At 43.4% G+C, this 18,704-nt stretch overlaps 1 protein-coding gene across 2 annotated transcripts in view; it reads right to left on the reverse strand.

Moving 5' to 3' along the window:
• The window catches only part of MFSD6 (major facilitator superfamily domain containing 6), a 79,804-nt gene extending 66,282 nt beyond the window's left edge, over positions 1 to 13,522 (reverse strand). The window contains exon 1 of one of the 2 annotated variants that reach the window (XM_049615315.1): positions 13,035 to 13,521. The gene's annotated coding sequence lies outside the window, so the exon portion shown is untranslated. Of the gene's footprint in view, positions 1 to 13,034 lie in introns of both variants that reach the window. The other variant, XM_049615317.1, reaches the window with a different exon arrangement.
• Between the last annotated feature and the right edge of the window lie 5,182 nt (positions 13,523 to 18,704).

The raw sequence follows: 18,704 nt of genomic DNA on the forward strand, positions 1-18,704 counted from the left end.
TATTGCCCAGAGACCAGTACTGAAGCTGCAAAATGGGAAAATCCACTTTCTGGACCCTCAGAGCTACCTCTACACTGTCAACTGTTATTGATCATTCTCTCTAGCATTGATCAATGTGAGTCCCAGGGCAGGTCTCTAACTACTGCTGCAATCTATTATGAGCACAGACATAGAGAAACCACTCTAAACAAGTCTTAGAGTCCTGGTATTCAGGCACTACATTCTTGAACATTCAGTTCAACCCCCAGAATTTTCCAGAAAGCGCTCTCCTCAGAGGACAGCATTCAATGTCAATTCCAGCAGATCTTTTTCAATAAGGATTGTTTTAGCATCTGCTAGACCTTTTGCCAATGTCATGAAAAAGAAACATAAGGTTGGTTTTATAACAGTTATATAAGCTACAAGGGCATTAAGATGTACAGAGGTGAATGTTTTAGAATCTTCCTCTCTCTTTTGGAGCATTTTGACATGGCTCCTTAATGGCTCAGCCAAACTGTAAGATCAAAACTGGTTCTAGTCCTTCCAGCCCAGCTTGATTCCCCAAAATCCAGCTTGAACCCTCCAGATACTCAGTGGTCCCCACAGTTGCTGCCAACAGTATTCCACTTGGACTGAAACTCCTTCCAGAATCCAGAACCTGCCATCCCTGTTATTCCTGGCGGACCTTTCCCAGGCTCATAGCAAAACCTGTCTGCTGGGTGACAAGCAAACTGATCCATACAGTGGCTAATGCATACCTTGTGGCTGGCCATCTTGACAACATATTTTTACTTTAATAAGGGCTCAGCGGGCTATGTTATCATCACAATTATTACTAACTACAACACAACAACACTTAAGTAATATCTGCTATGGGTTTAAAATGTATTAACTCATTTAATCCCAATAGTTCTCTGGGGTGAGTATGATTACTCTCCCAACTTGACAATGAGGAAAATGGGCCACAGGGAAACTATATGATTAGCCCAAGGTTAACAGGGAGTAAGAAGGAGAGCTGGCATTCAAATCCAGACAGCCTGTGCTCTTAGCATGCTATGTCTCAACTAGACAGGGATGTCAAAAACGTGGTCTTGGGCCTCAAAGACTTGCTTTATAGTTGACAAGTTGAGCCCAAAACACAAGGAAGATTTAAATAAGTCACAAGAATAACAGACGAGAAGCCACATAGCACCCCATAATTAACAGAAAATGTTAACAGACAATGGGATGCTTCTGGGGCTCACAGCAGAGAGCCCAAACTTCAGACAGAGGTTGTCAAGAGAATGAGGGACTTAACTTGAACCCTGAAAGATATGTAGGATTTGCCTTGGGCAAAGATGAAAGGGAAAACTATTCCAGGATGGGGGAAGAGAAGAGATAACAGAAGATCCTTAAAATGGTAACACTGGGGCTGAAGGGCATCTGAGGCTAGCAGATAGCAACAGATCACAGATGGCCCTACAAATCATGCTGAGGGATGACAGGAGAGAACACAAAATACCATATTAGACACTTACAATGAAAATTAAGATGTTCTTTTTTTTTAATCCAACAAACACAAACTTAGCACCAACAATTGGATGGGATGCGTGTTTGGTGATCAGTAATTCAAATGGTGAAGACCCAGTCCCTGCTATCAAGTCCAGTGGTAAGAGAGAGAGGGGTAAGCACAGCCAAATACACGATGCTATATGTTAAAACAGGAGCAAGCAGAGTTGACACAGAAGTCTCTGGGTGGGGCCTTAAGGAAGTCTTCAAGGATGAGAGAGTAATCCACAAGAGGAGCAGGGGAGGGCCTAATCAAGAAGGGCCTTCTACACAACTACTAACAGGTCACTGAGCAGGGGATTAGGGACTGTCAGAGATTAGAATCCTAGCTCTGCCACTGACTAGATCAATGACCTTGGAGAAGCTACTTCTCAAAGTCTCCCCATCTACAAAAGGAGGAACGTAATAATATTTTTCCATTAGGGTAGCCAGGGGGGATGAAAAAGCATAATGCAGTTCAATCTTAGCCTAGTGCCTGATATAATATATAGAACTTGTTGGTATTATTTATTTCGAGAACAGGGAGCCACTGAAGAGAATGAAACAGAATAGAATACAATGGTCACATTTGTATTGTACAAAGATTATTATAGCTTCAGTGCAGAAAACAGAATGGCAGGATTTTGCTACTGCCACCCTACTAAGGTTTTCCTAACATTTGACCTTTTAATGTACTGTTCTTAACCAGTACATTATTTATAAGTACTAATATTCTGTGATAGAATTTACTTTGGATAGTACTCTATGAATTGTACCTAATGCAATATTTTATAACATCTGGAAATAGAATAAACTTAACGATATTTTCCTGACTCCTTTCTCTGCTTCTGGAGACTGGTCTCACACCTGAGCTGTGGTAAGACTTGTGGATAATTTTATTGCTCTTTTTATAAATACTTCCTGTCTTTCCAACTAGATTATAATCTCCTTGAATGAGGAATCTAGTGCTCAGCATATTGCCCTTTACTCTTGTAGGTTCCAATAAAGATTATTTTTGATTACCTGATGATAATATATTGTATATATAATATTTTACTAAAGTTTAATGTGACAGATTAATTTTAGGAAGTACAGAGACAAGTCCCAATTGCTCTCCTGGCTTTGACAAATCAGTGCCTCTTTGAGCCTCCCTTTACTCGTCATAAAATGGGGATCAAAACACAAACCCAAGTCAACTAACTCAGAGGGATTTTAGGGCATAAATGAAATAATGTATTGAAAAAGTATTTTTTCTAACTCAAAACCACATATGTTGCTGGTGATGATTTTGTGATCATGTTCCTCAAGCTGTGATATTTCATTGAAATGCTAGGCCATATTTTACAATTACTCTAGAAACATCCTTCCCAAGTGAGTATTCTAGAACTTTTTGGCACCACCCATGAACTAGGCTAGAATTTTATCCATCAGTGCTTATGGATTTAAGTTTATATCCACTTCCATGTCCTCAGCCTATTTTTGCAGGCGATCAGGTGGGAGAGGATGCACACTGACTCACTAGAGAACACACTGTTGGAGGGGTGTCTGGGTGGTTCAGTCGGTTAAGCTTAAGCATCTAACTTCGGCTCACGTCATGATCTCGCGGTTTGTGAGTTTGAGCCCCGCGTTGGGCTCTGTGCTGACAGCTGGCACCCACGCACCCGAATGCTTCGGATTCTGGGTCTCCCTCTCTCTCTGCCCCTCCACTACTTGTGCTGTCTCTCAAAAATGAATAAATGTAACAAACAAACAAACAAACAAACAAACAAAAACACACTGTTGGATTAGGGACTGGAATGATAATTAGGTATCTCCAGACCAGAAATACCTTTTCATTTAAAATATAGTCACCTGGGGCACCTGGGTGGCTCAGTCGGTTGAGCATCTGACTTCAGCTCAGGTCATGATCTCATGGTTTGTGGGTTCGAGCCCCCATCGGGCTCTGTGCTGAAAGCTCAGAGCCTGGAGCCTGTTTCGGATTCTGTGTCTCCCTCTCTCTCTGCTCCTCCCTTGCTCACACTCTGTCTCTCTCCCTCTCTCAAAAATAAACAAACATTTAAAAAATTTTTTTAAAAATAAAATAAAATGTAATCACCTGTAAGAACATTCTAATTATATTTGTAACATAATAAACATGAAAGATAGGAGCCGAAATCCTACTTCTCTTCATACTGCTAACATACTTCCCTTCATACTGCTAAGAGGGTGAAAGGAACAAGTTATTCTCACCTCTTCTGGGTGTGGATGTGGAGGAGGAAATAGTCTTTAAACCTAAATGTGGCTTTAGTAATAAAAAATGCCAAGGGGATTTTCACTTTCACTTTGCTTAAGACCCAACTAAATGTCATTTAAAAATTGGTAATTTAGGTCCTTAGACTTCATCAACCATCATGGAAGCAGATTCTTGTTTTAGGCTTCTGATTAAATACTGTGCCAGTAGCTTCTAGTATAAATTTGAAGCAGGCCCCAGAACCTCATTTCCTTCTACATTTCAAATAAACTTCCTGCCTTAAAACAAGCCTAGTGTGAAGAACAAGTAACAGTTCAAATCACAACATGAACAGAATGTTTTTTAAAAGATATTTCGATCTTGTGAGTTTCTCCAACAACAACAAAATCCAGTGGATGTTTCAAAATAGGGAGTGAAAGTAACTGAATATGCTGCTGCTGATACTCAAGAAGGAAAATAAAGACGAGTGCCTGGGTGGCTCAGTCAGTTAAGCATCGGACTTCAGCTCAGGTCATGATCTCTCAGTTCAGGAGTTTGAGCCCTGCGTTGGGCTCTGTGCTGACAGTTCAGAGCCTGGAGGCTTTTAGATTCTGTGTCTTCTCTTTCTGCCTCTCCTCCATTCACACTCTGTCTATCTGTTTCTCTCTCAAAAGTGCATAAACATTTTAAAAATTTTTTTAAAAAGGAAGGAAAATGAAGAGATTTAAGGGGGGGCAGGGTCACAGAAGGTTTGTAAAAATAGAACCGAAGTACAGTCATCTCTCCCTAAACAAAGATCAATAGCCAGAAAGGGCAAGGAAATTGCTTGTGTAGGATAACCATACTAATGAATAGGCTGGGTTTCCAATATTCGTTGCACTTCAATTGCTGACACTTAGAAACCGTCTCCCCACTGAACTAATATTCCACACAGTGGCAGTACCCAGATTACTGAAGCACAAGTGCTGAAAGAACCTGGGCGTTACAGAGTTCAGAACTTTTATTTACTTTTAAAGATTTTATTTTTTAAGTAATCTCTACACCCACCGTGAGGCCCAAGCTCACAGTCCTGAGATCAAGAGTCGCACGCTCCACCGACTGAGCCAGCCAGGCACCCCCAGAGTGCATCACGTTTAAGTTAGAGGAAATTCTTTCTATTTTTCAATTCTGGAATGCCAGCAACATGTTTCCCAAGACAGGCCCGTCCAGAGCCTCCCTACTCACCACTCCCCTCTACCCACAGCAGTGGGCACGGATGGAATCCCAGCCACTCGCTTCCTCCAGAGTGACAGTTCCAACCTGTGGGAGCCATGGAGTCTTTGCCAGAAGTCTTTGAAAGCATTAAAACGAATGGGCCACGCCTATGCCTTCTACTCATTTTTGGATGTACACTGATGCTACCATCATGCACTTATTTCTCTAGTAAGTGTTCATGTGATTCTTCTTAGCTTTCTATGCATTTTCTCAGACAAGGGACCCTCCAAGCGTAACTACTTTCATGTAACCCGGTCAGCACCAGAGCCGGCCACGGTGAACCTGGCCACCACCACAAGTCAACACTTAATCTTACGGAATTATTTACTAGTTTAGTGGCTGTAAATGCAATCTTTGTTTCTTTGCCAAGAAGCCAACATGAAAAATCTTAGACTTATCTTTTCAAAGCCTGAAACAAAAGATTTCTAAAAGGTTGATACTGAAAGAAGTTATTTGCTTCAGGTTTTAGAGAAAGATTTTCCTCAATAAATTTTTGCTTGCTATACTTGAGGAGCAACTTATATGGAAGATACAATAGTTTAAAAAAAGATGAATTACAATACTATTAAAATGCTTCTTGGTTTATTTTTCAATCTAGTTATGTGAATGCCTGTTTTATACACAGAGACAGATACAATTTTTTTCAAATCTTTTCAGAAAAGGACTCACTCAGGTAAATATATTGGTATAGGACTATAGGTTCAAGATCTAAAAATACTAGGAACACTGAAAAAGCAGACTGTGTAAAAATAAGAATTATAAGGAGAAATAAAAACACAACTCCAAGTATTAGTAATATAACATTAGGTTAGAGCACTAACATGCACACACACACACGTAAAATAATGTTATAATTACAATGGGTATTTGATGAAAGCTTATTCAGTAAAAGACTGGTGTCATTACTTGACCATTCTGACACCATTAAGACAGCGAGGAAGTTAAGAGGGTTACAGAAAGTATGATCTACCCATAAGATAAGGCATTTTAGGAATTTCTAGGTGCTCAGACACATATTTTATGAGTTTACACTTTGGATCAAAATATAGACTGCAAGATTTAAAATACATTTTTCTACAGACATATAGCTATTATCTATGATTTTTATTTATATCCCCTAAATGCCATTATCTAAAGCAACAATTTATATCCTAACACATTCCAGTATATATAATCTAAAATTGTTTCTTACGCTGTTAGAACTCTTGAGAGTTAGCATGAGCTATAAATTTCTTTCAGAAAATGACTTATTACCTAGCCCATTAAAGTAAAAATACATACATGCCCTAGCAATACTTTTGAAAATGAAAATATTCAGTGCTGGTAAGGATGAAGATTGACAGGCACCCTCATTGTAATTCTCTCATGAGAATGCAAGGATTTAAGTGTAAGGATGTTCATTTCTGTACTTTTCATAATAATCAAAGCTGAAGCACAGGAAGCAATCAGTAACAGGAGCAGTTAAATAAATGTGGCATATCCATGTCAGAGAAAAATACAAACTTATATCCATAGGATAAAAAAATAGAACTTAATAGAACTGAATAGAATATGGAGAAATGCTTATGATATATGCATCACATTAAGTGAAAAAAAAAAAAGCAGGATAAAAACCCCTATGTATTGCAAGAGTTTATACTTGTAAGTCTATGTGCTTCATATGAAATATGTTTAAAAAAAAAACTTGAAGAAAATAACAAAATGTTACTAGGGCTATTTCTGTGAAGTGAGGAGTACTTTAATTTTTTTTCTTACACTTTGCTGGATTTTCCTCCAATAAGCCTTTATCACTTTTAAATATGTTTTATTTTATTTTGAGAGAGGGAGTGTGAGTGGGGAGAGAGGCAGAGGGAGGGAGGGAGGGAGGGAGGGAGGGAGGGAGAGGGAGAGAGAGAGAGAGAGAGAGAGAGAGAGAGAGAGAATTCCAAGCAGGCTGCATGCTCAGTGAGGAGCTGACACAGGGCTTGAGCCCACTACCCTAGGATCATGACCTGAGCCAAAAATCAAGAGCCGGACACTTAACTGACTGAGCCACCCAGGTGCCCTGAGCATTTATCACTTTTTTTTTTTTAACATTTATTTATTTTTGAGACAGAGAGAGACAGAGCATGAACAGGGGAGGGGCAGAGAGAGAGGGAGACACAGAATCTGAAACAGGCTCCGCGCTCTGAGCGGTCAGCCCAGAGCCCGACGCGGGGCTCGAACTCACAGACCATGAGATCATGACCTGAGCCGAAGTCAGACGCTTAACCGAGCAAGCCACCCAGGCGCCCCACATTTATCACTTTTAAAATACATATAAAAGAGGCATTATTTTAAGTACAAGGTAGCTGACTGACAATCAGGGCACCCTTGATTCTGTAGTTTGTAAAAAGTCACAGCAAGTTGCTAAATTGAAGTCGGCTTCTCCTTGGGCTGCTCCTGCTCACTTGAAGAGACAACTGAAAAGGCCTGTTTTAAGGGCTTTGAGACATTCTTTTTTTTTTTTTTTTTCTTAATGTTTATGTATTTTTGAGAGAGAGAATGAGCAGGGGAGGGGCAGAGAGAGAAGGGGACAGAGGATCCGAAGTAGGCTCTGTGCTGACAGCAGAAAGCCCCATGTGGGGGTCAAGCTCACAAACCATGAGATCATGACCTAAGCTGAAGTCGGATGCTCAACCGACTGAGCCACCCAGGCACCCTGGCTTTGAGACATTTCTTAAAAGATTTTATATCTTTGTGAGGGAAAGAGGGGAACTCCTGTGCACTGTTAATGGAATGTAAATTGGTGCAGCCACTATGAAAAACACTGTGGAGATTCCACAAAAAACTGAAAATAGAATTCCCACAGGATCCAGTAATTCTATTGCTGGATGTTTACCCAAAGAAAATGAAAACACAAATTGGAAAAGATATATGCATGTCTGTGTTTACTGTAGCATTATTTACAATAGCCAAGGTATGTAGCCCAAGTGTCCACTAATGAACGGTTAAAGAATATATATAAGTGAAATATACAATATATACAATGAAATATTACTCAGCCGTAAAAAGGAATGAGATCTTGCCAGTCCCAACAACAAGGATGGACCTAGAGGGTCTTATCCTAAGTGAAATAAGTCAGACAGGAAGACAAATACCATATGATTTCACTTACATGTAGAGTTTAAAAAACAAAACAAATGAACAAACAAAAAATAGAATCATACTCATAAATACAGAGAACTGGTGGTTGCCAGAGGGGAGGGATGTTGAAAGGATGGACAAAATAGGTAAAGGGGATTAAGAAATACAAATTTCCACTTATAAAATAAATAAGTCATGGCAATGAAAAGTACAGCATAGGGAATATAGTCAATAATACTGCCACAACTTTGTAAGGAAGCACATGGTAACTATACTTATTGTGGTAACCACTGCTTAAGGTACAGACTTGTTGAATCACTACGCTATACACCTGAAACTAATGTAACACTGTATGTCTGCTATACTTCAACAAAAAATAATTTTAAAAAAGATATCATACCTTCAAAATACAGGGAACCTGGGGCGCCTGGGTGGCTCAGTCAGTTGAGCGGCCGACTTCGGCTCAGGTCATGATCTCACGGTCCGTGAGTTCAAGCCCCGCGTCGGGCTCTGTGCTGACAGCTCGGAGCCTGGAGCCTGTTTCGGATTCTGTGTCTCCCTCTCTCTGACCCTCCCCCGTCCATGCTCTGTCTCTCTCTGTCTCAAAAATAAATAAACGTTAAAAAAAAATATATATATATATATATATATATATATATATATATAGGGAACCTGATTATGTAGTAAATAAATTAAAATGTGTGTTATTTTTACCCTAGGGAAGCATAACAATAAAATCTTTTATTTTTTAATTTTTAAAAAAATTTTAATGTTTATTTTTGAGAGAGAGAGAGACAGAGCGTGTCTCAGAGAGAGACAGGGGAGGGGCAGACAGAGAGGGAGATGCAGAATCTGAAGCAGGCTCCAGGCTCCGAGCTGTTAGCACAGAGCCTGATGCGGGGCTGGAACTCACGAGCTGTGACAGACATCATGACCTGAGTCAAAGTTGGACGCTTAACCAACTGAGCCACCTAGGCACCCCAACAATAAAATTTTTTATTCAAACTCCCTCACAAAGGTGAGTTTGGGTTCCATTTGTCCAATAAACACAACTCCACATAAATTATCTTAAAACAGAATTACGAAGGCACTCATAATAGCTGCAGAAGCTTAACTATGCTGGAGACAGGCCTTGTTTACCTTGGGGCCAATTCTACCTTAACCTTGTCCCTAAAGTACCCAGTGCAGTTACAAGAGAAGAATTTGCCACATGGCTCATAGGGCCCCACTCCTCCACTGTTCCGGGGTTCCTCTGCTGGCCACATCCCTACTCTGCACCCCATGGGCAGAAGGGCCCACAGGGAGGCAGCTTGTGGAAAACAGAGGGCACCGAGCTGTGCAGTGGATGTCTGTCTACAGAGCCACACAGGCAGCTAACTACCACCTCAGGCTCCTTACTCACTTTCCCTTGGCACAGTTAACCCACAAATCAGGCTTGTTGAGACAACACCAGTTCCTCTTTCTAGTTCTCCTTTTATCCTCCACAAAGCCAGGCCAGAGCTCCCTCTGGCCTCTGCTGACTCATGAGGGCCAGTCTCCCACTCTACCCCAATCCCACTCTTGGCCTCAGATCAAAGCGTACCCTCAGAGTTATTCAAGTTGGACTTTCCGGTTTTCTATTTGCAAAATGTTCTCTGAATTTGTCTTCTCAAACACACACCACGACAAATGTCAAAAAAGGTGTCTTAGCCCTCCTTTATTCAATCCTCTCTCATACCTCTGGAATATGGTTTTTCTCAGAGCCTCAATTTCACTCCATCTGGCCCATCCTCTCCCATTCCACCCCTCCCCCGCTGCCTAAGTGCAGCAGCACCACCAGAACCTAAGGGAATACAGGGTTCTCTTTAACATCTCTGAGCCTCAAACCTCCCTTCCACACAATCATCAGCACATCCCCTGCTTAGCTGCATTTACATGACATTAGACCAAGCCGGAAGGAGGCTACTTTTAATACAACACTCTGGGTAGTTTTTGTGGGTACTGAGGTAGGGGTAGGGGTGTGGGTGTGCTGGGAGCTATTTAGAGCCACTGACTAGCAAGACAAGTTTCAATATCTATAGCAAATACATATTAATATATAGGCTCAAGGTTTAGTTGTTTAACATTTCAGTTATTTGTTTTGGTTTGGTTTTCTGCTTTGGGCTCTGCACCAATAAATCACTGTCGTAACAAATGACTCTGAGAGTTTCCAAAAGCTTCCTGGCCAACTAAATTAAGACAGTGCCACTTCACAAAGTGATAAATAAGTGTCTTCTAAATACGGAGAATGAAAACCCAACTACAAAGCAAATGTTAACTGAAATCATCGCTAGGGCCAAGTACTACACACAGTGTGTCCTTCGGGACTTAGGGCAAAAAAAATCAGGCTATACAGGCCCTTTTAAAAAACCCAAACATAAAAAAAATAAATAAAAAATAAATAAATAAATAAATAACCCAAACATAACCTCATAAGGAAAAAAGAAAAGCACCCTCTTTCCATCACCCCATCCCACTTCCTTCAAGTAGTCAATGTCAACGGTTTGCGGACAATGAGGCGAGGCGTATGTGTGCCTGTATGCACCGTTAAGTATCTGCATATAAATCTTTTTCAAATGCCTTTTTCACTTAACTGTATCTTGATTCTTCCCGACAATGTATCAAAGTGGCTAACAGACACATTTACATTTATTCCATCTCTCCCTTTCCCTACAATGCAATTGCTAAGTCAAGACTTACTGAATATCAACAGAAGTAAAACAAAAAATCCTGTCTGCCTAAAACTAAATTTATCTTTGATCATTTTCATGTACTTACACTTGCCTCCAACCTAAAAATGGTGAGAAATGGGTAAATATATTTGCATTAATATGCCTGCAATATAAATATTGATCTTACATAGAAAACTGTTACCATATGTAATACACGTACATTGAAATGTAGCTAATTTTCAAAGGCAGAAAGCAAAAGAGGGCACCGGCTTAGGTGGTGAGGCCCAATGGGTCCTGAATAAGGAGGCACACGTTGTGGAAACTTCCCAGGCTTTGGAGCCAGAAACATGGAGTCAAACCTAATTCCACCTCTCACCGATTATGTGGTTTGTGTACATTCTTTAACTCTTCTCAGCTTCCTTTTCGTCACTCACAATGCTGGGGAAAAGACTCATCTCTCAGAGATCTAGAAATTAAGTGTGTAAGATTGTGTTTTGAACATAGTTAAGTGCTCAAAAAATGCCTTATTACTGTCAACAATCCAGATGGACTTGGCGATCCAATACCTTGTACCACCGAACACATGCAAACCTTGCTGTTTTACCTTTGTGTTTTAGTTTGCCTTATTTGTATAGAAACAGAAAGAGCCTAAATTACTGTAAACATGCCTAGTAGCTTTAATGCCTTATTGAAACAGGATCCTCTGTCCTACTCCCCCAGTGTCATGCACTGGGCTAAACAGCAATGTCCCAGCCTCCTCCTAAGCAATCCTAAATTTCACTTCCAACCTGTGATAAACACAAGCCATCTGACTATCACTAAGTAACTGAAAATATCTTGCATGTCTGCTAATGACCAGCAGCTTAATGTGTCAAAAGTCAATCTTCCCAATGACTAGGGTTCCTATCCTCTCCTTTTAGTTAACAAACAATCGATGATGCATACACCTTTAGCTGGCTCCCAGTCTCTTAGGGAAGGGATGCCCTGCAGACACCAGGAATCTACTAAATACACATATGTTGTTGGTTAACTGTCCACCCATCCCTTATATCCATCTATATTGAAAAGGCTGGATTTCCACAAAATCCTGAACTTCTAGAACAATTAAAGGCAAACCTGGCCACCATACCATCCAACCATCTCCTTCTACATGTGAAAAAACTGAGGCTGGGGAAGATGTGATGTGCCCAAGGACATACAACTATGTAGACACCAATAGGAATTAGAAACTCAACGCCTTAATTTAAGGTTTTTTCTTACAACAATTAGGCAGGGTTTTTTCTGCTCCAGGAGCTCTGTAAGATGTTTACTAAATATTTTTGGATGAAAAGGAAATGTTTGTGGCTGTGAACGTGTATGGGAGAGGCAAAATGCACCGTGTACCTGCCTTAAGGGTAATTAACCCACCAGTCTCTCTACGTGGGGAAGAGGTAGATGAAGGGGTAAGTTGCGTTTGAAATTTTTCAGTATCCTACTTAAATTTAACAGCGAGCTATGTAGGGAATAAATAGGACCGAGAAAGGCTAGTAACCCCCATTAGCACCTCCAAGAGCTCTAGGGACATGTTACACCATGTTAGACTTTAGTTAAGTAAAGAAGCAGGAGGTGGTAGCAGGCATGGGGTGGGGTGCAGGGGGGGGGGTGGTGCGGGGGAGGTATATTTTTGTATTTTTTTCACCTGGGGAATCAGACGCTGTCAATTTCCTCCCCGCACACGGGCGGCCACGTTCTTTCACTGGGGCCGTACGGAGGTTCTCGCCTCCTCCTTTCCCCCAAGGATGTTTATGGCAAGGGCGCCGGTGGGAGCGGGCGGAGAATGGCTTGGCCTTCGGGGCCCAGCCCTCTGCCTGCACCCCCACCCCCACCCCCACCCCCTGCTGCTGCCTGCGCCCGGCTAGGGCTCCCTCCGGCAGCGCCTTTGTTTTCCCTACTCCAGTTACGTTTGCGGAAGTGCTGCCAGCGCCGGGCGCCGGGGGTGCCGGCTGCTGCCTCCCCAGCGCCCTATAAAGATGACAGCCGACACAGAAGCCGAGGGGAGGGAGGCTAGGAGGGAGGGAGCGACGGGCGAGCGGGACTGGGAACCGAGACACCCACACCTGCCCGCCCCGGGAGCAGCGCCTCCGAGGCCCCCTTCCCCCGACAGCAGGTGTGCGCGCGCCGGAGGGGGGCTCTCCGCCCTCAGGCCCGGCCCCCGCAGGGGAAAGCTTGGGTGGGGCTGCTGGGCCGCCCCCGCCGAGCGCCCCCTCCCCGCGCACCGGGCCCCGACTCACCTGCTGCGGGCGGCGCTGGCGTTCAGCTGCGCGGGGCGCGGGGAGCCATCTCCCCCCGGCGCGGGGCGGCGGCTTGGGGCGCCGGGGCGGCGGCTGTCGGGGCGTCGCGCACCATCTCGGGCGGGTCGCTGGCTCCTCGGGGGCTGCGGCGGGCGGGGCGCGGCCGAGGGATGCGGGCCGATTGGGGCGACCCGCAGCGGCGAACCGAGCGCACCCTCCGGGGCGACCTTTCCTCCTCCTCCTCCACGGCCGGGTGCCTCCGCCGCTGGCTACCAGCTGGACCCGCTTCAGGGCTGAGCGCCGAGCACCCGCCGCCAGGTGCAGCGCTCCGCCTCCTGCGGCGGCGGCGGATGCGTCGGCGGCCGCTCCTCCCGGCCTCCCGCCCGCCCCGCCGGCCCCGGGGGACCCCCGGAACCAGCCTTGCCGGGGAAGCGCGCAGGGCTGGGGAAAGCAGACGCAGGTTCTATCCCCGCACCCCAGCCGACCCCACCCCGCCCCGGCTCCCTCCCCAGGCTAGTGATGCAGGCCTCGCTCCCGGGGGAGGGTGCGGGGAGGAGATGGCGGCCTGCTTGGGAATCTACATCCTTGGCGTTTATCGAGCGCTTATTAAGCGCAGACAGAGTGCTGACGCTCTTAGGGAGCTATCTCAGAGCCTCTGGTCCCGAGCATGGCAGACTGTCCTCAGTTGACCAGGGAGAGAGGAAGGGGCAGGGGACTGGAGGCAAACGGCATGGGTTTCTGGACTCGCGGGGGTAGGATACACAGGAGCTACATCAGCGTTTCAAATTGGGAAGGTGTTACTGAGTATCTGGCGCGTTGCTGAAGGAGGTAACCGCGCGTGTCGCACTAAGAACGTAATGCAAGTTGTATTTCTGGTTAGACCCGCTGGGAAGGTGGGGAGAGTGGAGTGGTTGTAAAAGGTAGCATTCCCTCTGTAAGTATTTTTGTGAGCCCTTGATGGGCTCTGGGGGTGCCACGTAGCGTTCGCAGGGAGCTTCTGGTCTTGTCCTGGCAATAAACAACAACGATAATGGCAACTTACATTTATGAACATTTCTAATATATGAAACACTGTTTAAGGGCCATTTAACCTTACCATAGTCCTAAAGGTACAGATAGTACTATTACTTAGAACTGATAAAACCGAGGCTGAAATTTAATGTGACCTATCCAAAAATCACTAAATAAAAGGGAGAGAAGTCTTCTTTCATTTCCAGGATTTAACCACGAAATCCTATTGATGAGATATGATGAGAAACTTTGGGATTTGAGGTCCCTATTTAGAGATAAATTAATAAAACAAAATTACGAATACAAGTCACTGTAGCCCCTCCTGGACCCCAGGAAGAGTTCTGAAGCCTAAGCGACATTAGCCTCATGATAAATCTAGTCGCAGTACTTTTGCAGAAAAGCAAAACAAAGGCCGTGAATGCTGAAATTTCAAATGAAAGAGATTAGGTGGTTGTTAGAGAATGAGATATTTGGGTCTAGTATGGCCTTTAGACGGCTTCCTACTGCATTATTGGAACAGACAGCTCACAAAGTATCCAGTTGGTAGCTATCATGATAGAATTACCATCCTCTTCTGTCTAGCTATTAAAGAAGCAACCTTAAAAAGTGGGGAGAGGAAAGTGAACAGATTCCACATCTAACACCGTTCACGTTCTCTCCTACATATGGAAGGAGGGGGAAAGGAGAACAGGAACAAATTGTAGGAAAATAGGGTAGTTCTTAAACCAAAGATGCTCAAAGGCAGGTCCATGTTGAAAAGTGAAGCCAAATCATCCTAGAGATGTAAGCTGGTGTTTCTATTTCAAGTAGGACGGGATAGCCTCAAGGGTCAGCATAGCAGAAAATCTTGTTTTCATTGGCCCTGTTTGGCAGGATTTTTTTTTTCCTGGCAGCCCCCTCCCTTTTCAGTATAAGATGCACACATGCACCAAAGAAAAGTCTGCTACCCTTCATCTCCCTACCCCCGTGGGGTACCGAATGGGTGTTGTGGTTAGCTTCCAAGTACACTGCCAGGTGGGCTATCCCAGAGGTCCCTGCACAGAAAGGTTCCCCAAATTAAGATGTTGATGTCACATGCTTTTTGAATCAATTTACAATACAGGGTAAGAAACCAGGGGGAAAAGAGAGGGTAGATTAACACACTTAGGATAGGGTACACGTGAGGTGGTATGTTTTATGAAATGTGCCTTTCTCTCCCCTTCTCTCCTTGATTCAGCCTTCCTTGTGTTGTTGGTGGGGTTACAAGGACCATCACTGAGGTGCAACAAGGGGACTTGCCAGATAGGAGATGCCTGGTGCCAGAGCCAACATATGCTTTCTGTACTGAGGCACAGGAACCAGGTGTCTGGCCACCGTTCCTGCTCACCATTTAGCCTGACCAGTAGCTATGGCTTTTAACTGCATTTGTCAGGCAAAGAACAAGTGGAAGCCATGCAGGTATTACCAGTGAGTAGTGATTTTAGCCTTTTTAACCATTTTAATGTATTATTCCTAATATTGAGTGTCTCATGTGCTTCCTGAATGTTTATTGCATCAAGAGTATTTGGTGCGTACTTGGACCTTCTATCCTTTCCTCTGTGTTCAGTTCACATACATACTATGTACTTTCTCTCACAAGCTATTTGCTTCTACTTCAGTTTTATATTTCCCCCTTATAATGTTTGTGTCTCCTATTTCCTTTGGCAGAATTTATTATTCTTAAATAACAAAGCAAACACATCACTATATGTGATAATAATAATAATAGCTAATACAGGACTTACCCTGATGCCAGGCACTTTCCATATATTCATTCATTTAATTCTTACAAGAGTCACATACAAGTAGCTACTGTTATTATCCCATTTTACAAATGAGAAAACCGGTGCCTGTAAAAGTTAAGTGACTTGACCAAGGTCACACCACTAAGTGGTGGAATCCACACGCAAACCAAGGTCATCCAGCTTCAGGGCCCCGGCTCTTAACCAGACCTTCTTCACTCTTAGAAATATTTAGAAATAACCTATATTCACATGTGGAGGGTTGGGGGTTTTACATACATGCAAATGGTGTCATCCGCTTTTCTCTGTCCACCTGTTAGCATCATTGGACACAACAGTAGTCCCCCTTATCAGCGGTTTTGCTTTCCTGAGTTTCCATTACCCGAGGTCTAACCAAGGTCTGGAAGCACATGATCCTTAATAGTAGCCTATGGTACGTTGCAAGGCCTATATCGTTCACCTCACTCTGTCTCCTCACTTAGGCATTTTATCATCTCTCATCATCACAAGGAGGGTGAGTACTATCCAATATTTTGAAAGAGACACCACATTCACATAACTTTTATTACAGTATACTGCTCTAATTGTTCTATTTTAGTATTGGTTAATGTTGTTTATCTCTTACTGTGCTTAATTTATGAATTAAACTTTATCATAAATTTGTATGCATAGGAAAAAACAGTATAGAGTTTGGTACTATCCGCGCTTTTTTTTTTCACCACTTTTTTTTTTAAGTTTATGTATTTATTTTGAGAGAGAGGGAGAGTAAGGGAGAGAGAGAATCCCAAGCAGGCTGTGTGCTGTTAGCACAGAGCCAGATATGGGGCTCTATCCCATGAACCGGGAGATCATGACCTGAGCCTAAATCAAGAGTCAGATGCTTAGTTGACTGAGCCACCCAGGGCCCCCATCTGTTTTTCAAGCATCCATTCAGGGTCTCAAAGTTTATCCCCTGTCGATAAGGGAGGACCTACTGCATTGACTATTCCCTCCTTGAAACTCTCCCTTCCTCTGATTTTTGTGACCCACGTCCCCTGGGTTTTTCTTTTCCTCTTTAGCCACTCCCCTTTGTATACAACACTTGTCTTTTGTTCTAGGCCTTTCTTTCTTCTGTTTTTTTGTTTTTGTTTTTGTTTTTTCCCTGTGCTTGCTCTTCCCTATGCTTCTCTGGGGCAGCTTTTCTCCTGAGTGCCAGATCCATGTGGCCAATTGTCCAGTAGGTTGTTTCACAGGCCCTGAGTCCCACATCAGCCCTTCGTTGGCTTCTGCCCCTCCCCACTCACTCTTACTTCTGGATTCCCAAATGGTCATCCACCCAGTTGTACAGGTGCCTCATACTTGACGCCCCTTTCACCCTTACCCTCATACTCACTGTATTCGTTTCTTATTGCTGCGATACTAAATTACCACACACTTAGCAGATCAAAGCAACACAAATTTACTGTCTTATAGTCTAGAAGTCTGAAGTCCAAAATGGGTGTTACTGAGCTAAAATCAAGGTGTCTTCAAGTGTCTTCCATCTGTAGACTTTACGGAAGAACCCCCTGCTTTACCTTTGCAGATTCTCAAGGTTGCTCACATTCCTTGGCTTATGGAAGGAGCCTTCCTTCCATCTTCAGAGCCCCCCACTCTAACTTCTGCTTCAGTTGTGACATTGCTTCCTGGCTCTGACCTTCCATGCCTCCTTCCTTTAAGGACCCTTGTGATGACACTGGGTTCATCCTGATAATCCAGGATAGTCTTCTCCTATCAGGAGCCTTAACTTTTTTGTTTTTTGAGTTTTTATTTAAATTCCAGTTAGTTAACATACAGAGTAATATTAGCTTCAGGTGTAGGATTTAGTGATTTATCACTGGCATATAGCACCCAGTACAAGTGCCCTCCTTATTACTTATCACCCATTTGGCCCATCCCCCACCCACCTCCCTTCTGGTAACCATCAGTTTCTTCTCTATAGTTAAGAGTCTATTTTTAAGAGCCTTAACTTAATCACACCTGCAAATTCCTTTTGGCCTTGTAAGGTGACATATTCACAGGTTCCTGGGATGAGGACGTTGGCATCCCTAGGGGGCAATGACTTTGCCTGCCACACCCAGTCAACACCAAGCCCTCTGGAGACCATCTTTCAGAATATCTCAGGAATTTGTCTTCTGTTTTCTGTCCCTGTTTTAAGCTCATCCATGAGGTTCTCTCCTCTACCTTATAATAACCATTTATTGGGCCTCTTTGCTTTAATGTGTGCTCTCATCCAATCAGTTTTCCTATTGCAACCCAAATAATGTTTAAAAACATCTGACCTATGTCACTTCTTTGCAGTCCCACGGTGCTGCATAATACCATGGGAGACCACTCATATTGTGTCAGGCCTCCTAGATGTGGTACCAGCAGACCTTACTCCTCTACTTAAATCCCATCCAAAGTCCCTTGACCATAACAAAGAGATTCAAAATTCTAGTAGTTAAATATGATTAAAAATTTTTTTTCTCATGTAACCATCTATAAGTAGGCAGGCCAAGGTTATTAGTGTGTCCCCATCATCCATACAACACATGGATTCCATCTCTCCAAGGTGACTCCTTTAGGTCCCACCATTCCCAGTACATGGGATGGGGAAGCATAAGCCCAGTCACTTAAAGGGAAGCCCCAGTGTTTGTACACATTGTATCCATGCATTTCCCCTTGGCGGAAATGGTCACATATCTACATCTAGGTGCAAAGGAGGGAAGTCTAGTTTAGCTGAGCAGCCATATGCACAGCTAAATTCTATTACTACAAAAGAAATGGTGAGTAGATTTGGGAAGTCAACGAGCAGTCTTGCACAGGCAGGAAAACAAGGTACTATGCAAAAGAAAAATGGAGGGGTGTAATTTAGATTGGAGGATATGAAAGTCCTCTGAGG

This window comes from Panthera uncia, assembly GCF_023721935.1.
Source record: "Panthera uncia isolate 11264 chromosome C1 unlocalized genomic scaffold, Puncia_PCG_1.0 HiC_scaffold_3, whole genome shotgun sequence".
NCBI classification, from domain to species: domain Eukaryota; kingdom Metazoa; phylum Chordata; class Mammalia; order Carnivora; family Felidae; genus Panthera; species Panthera uncia.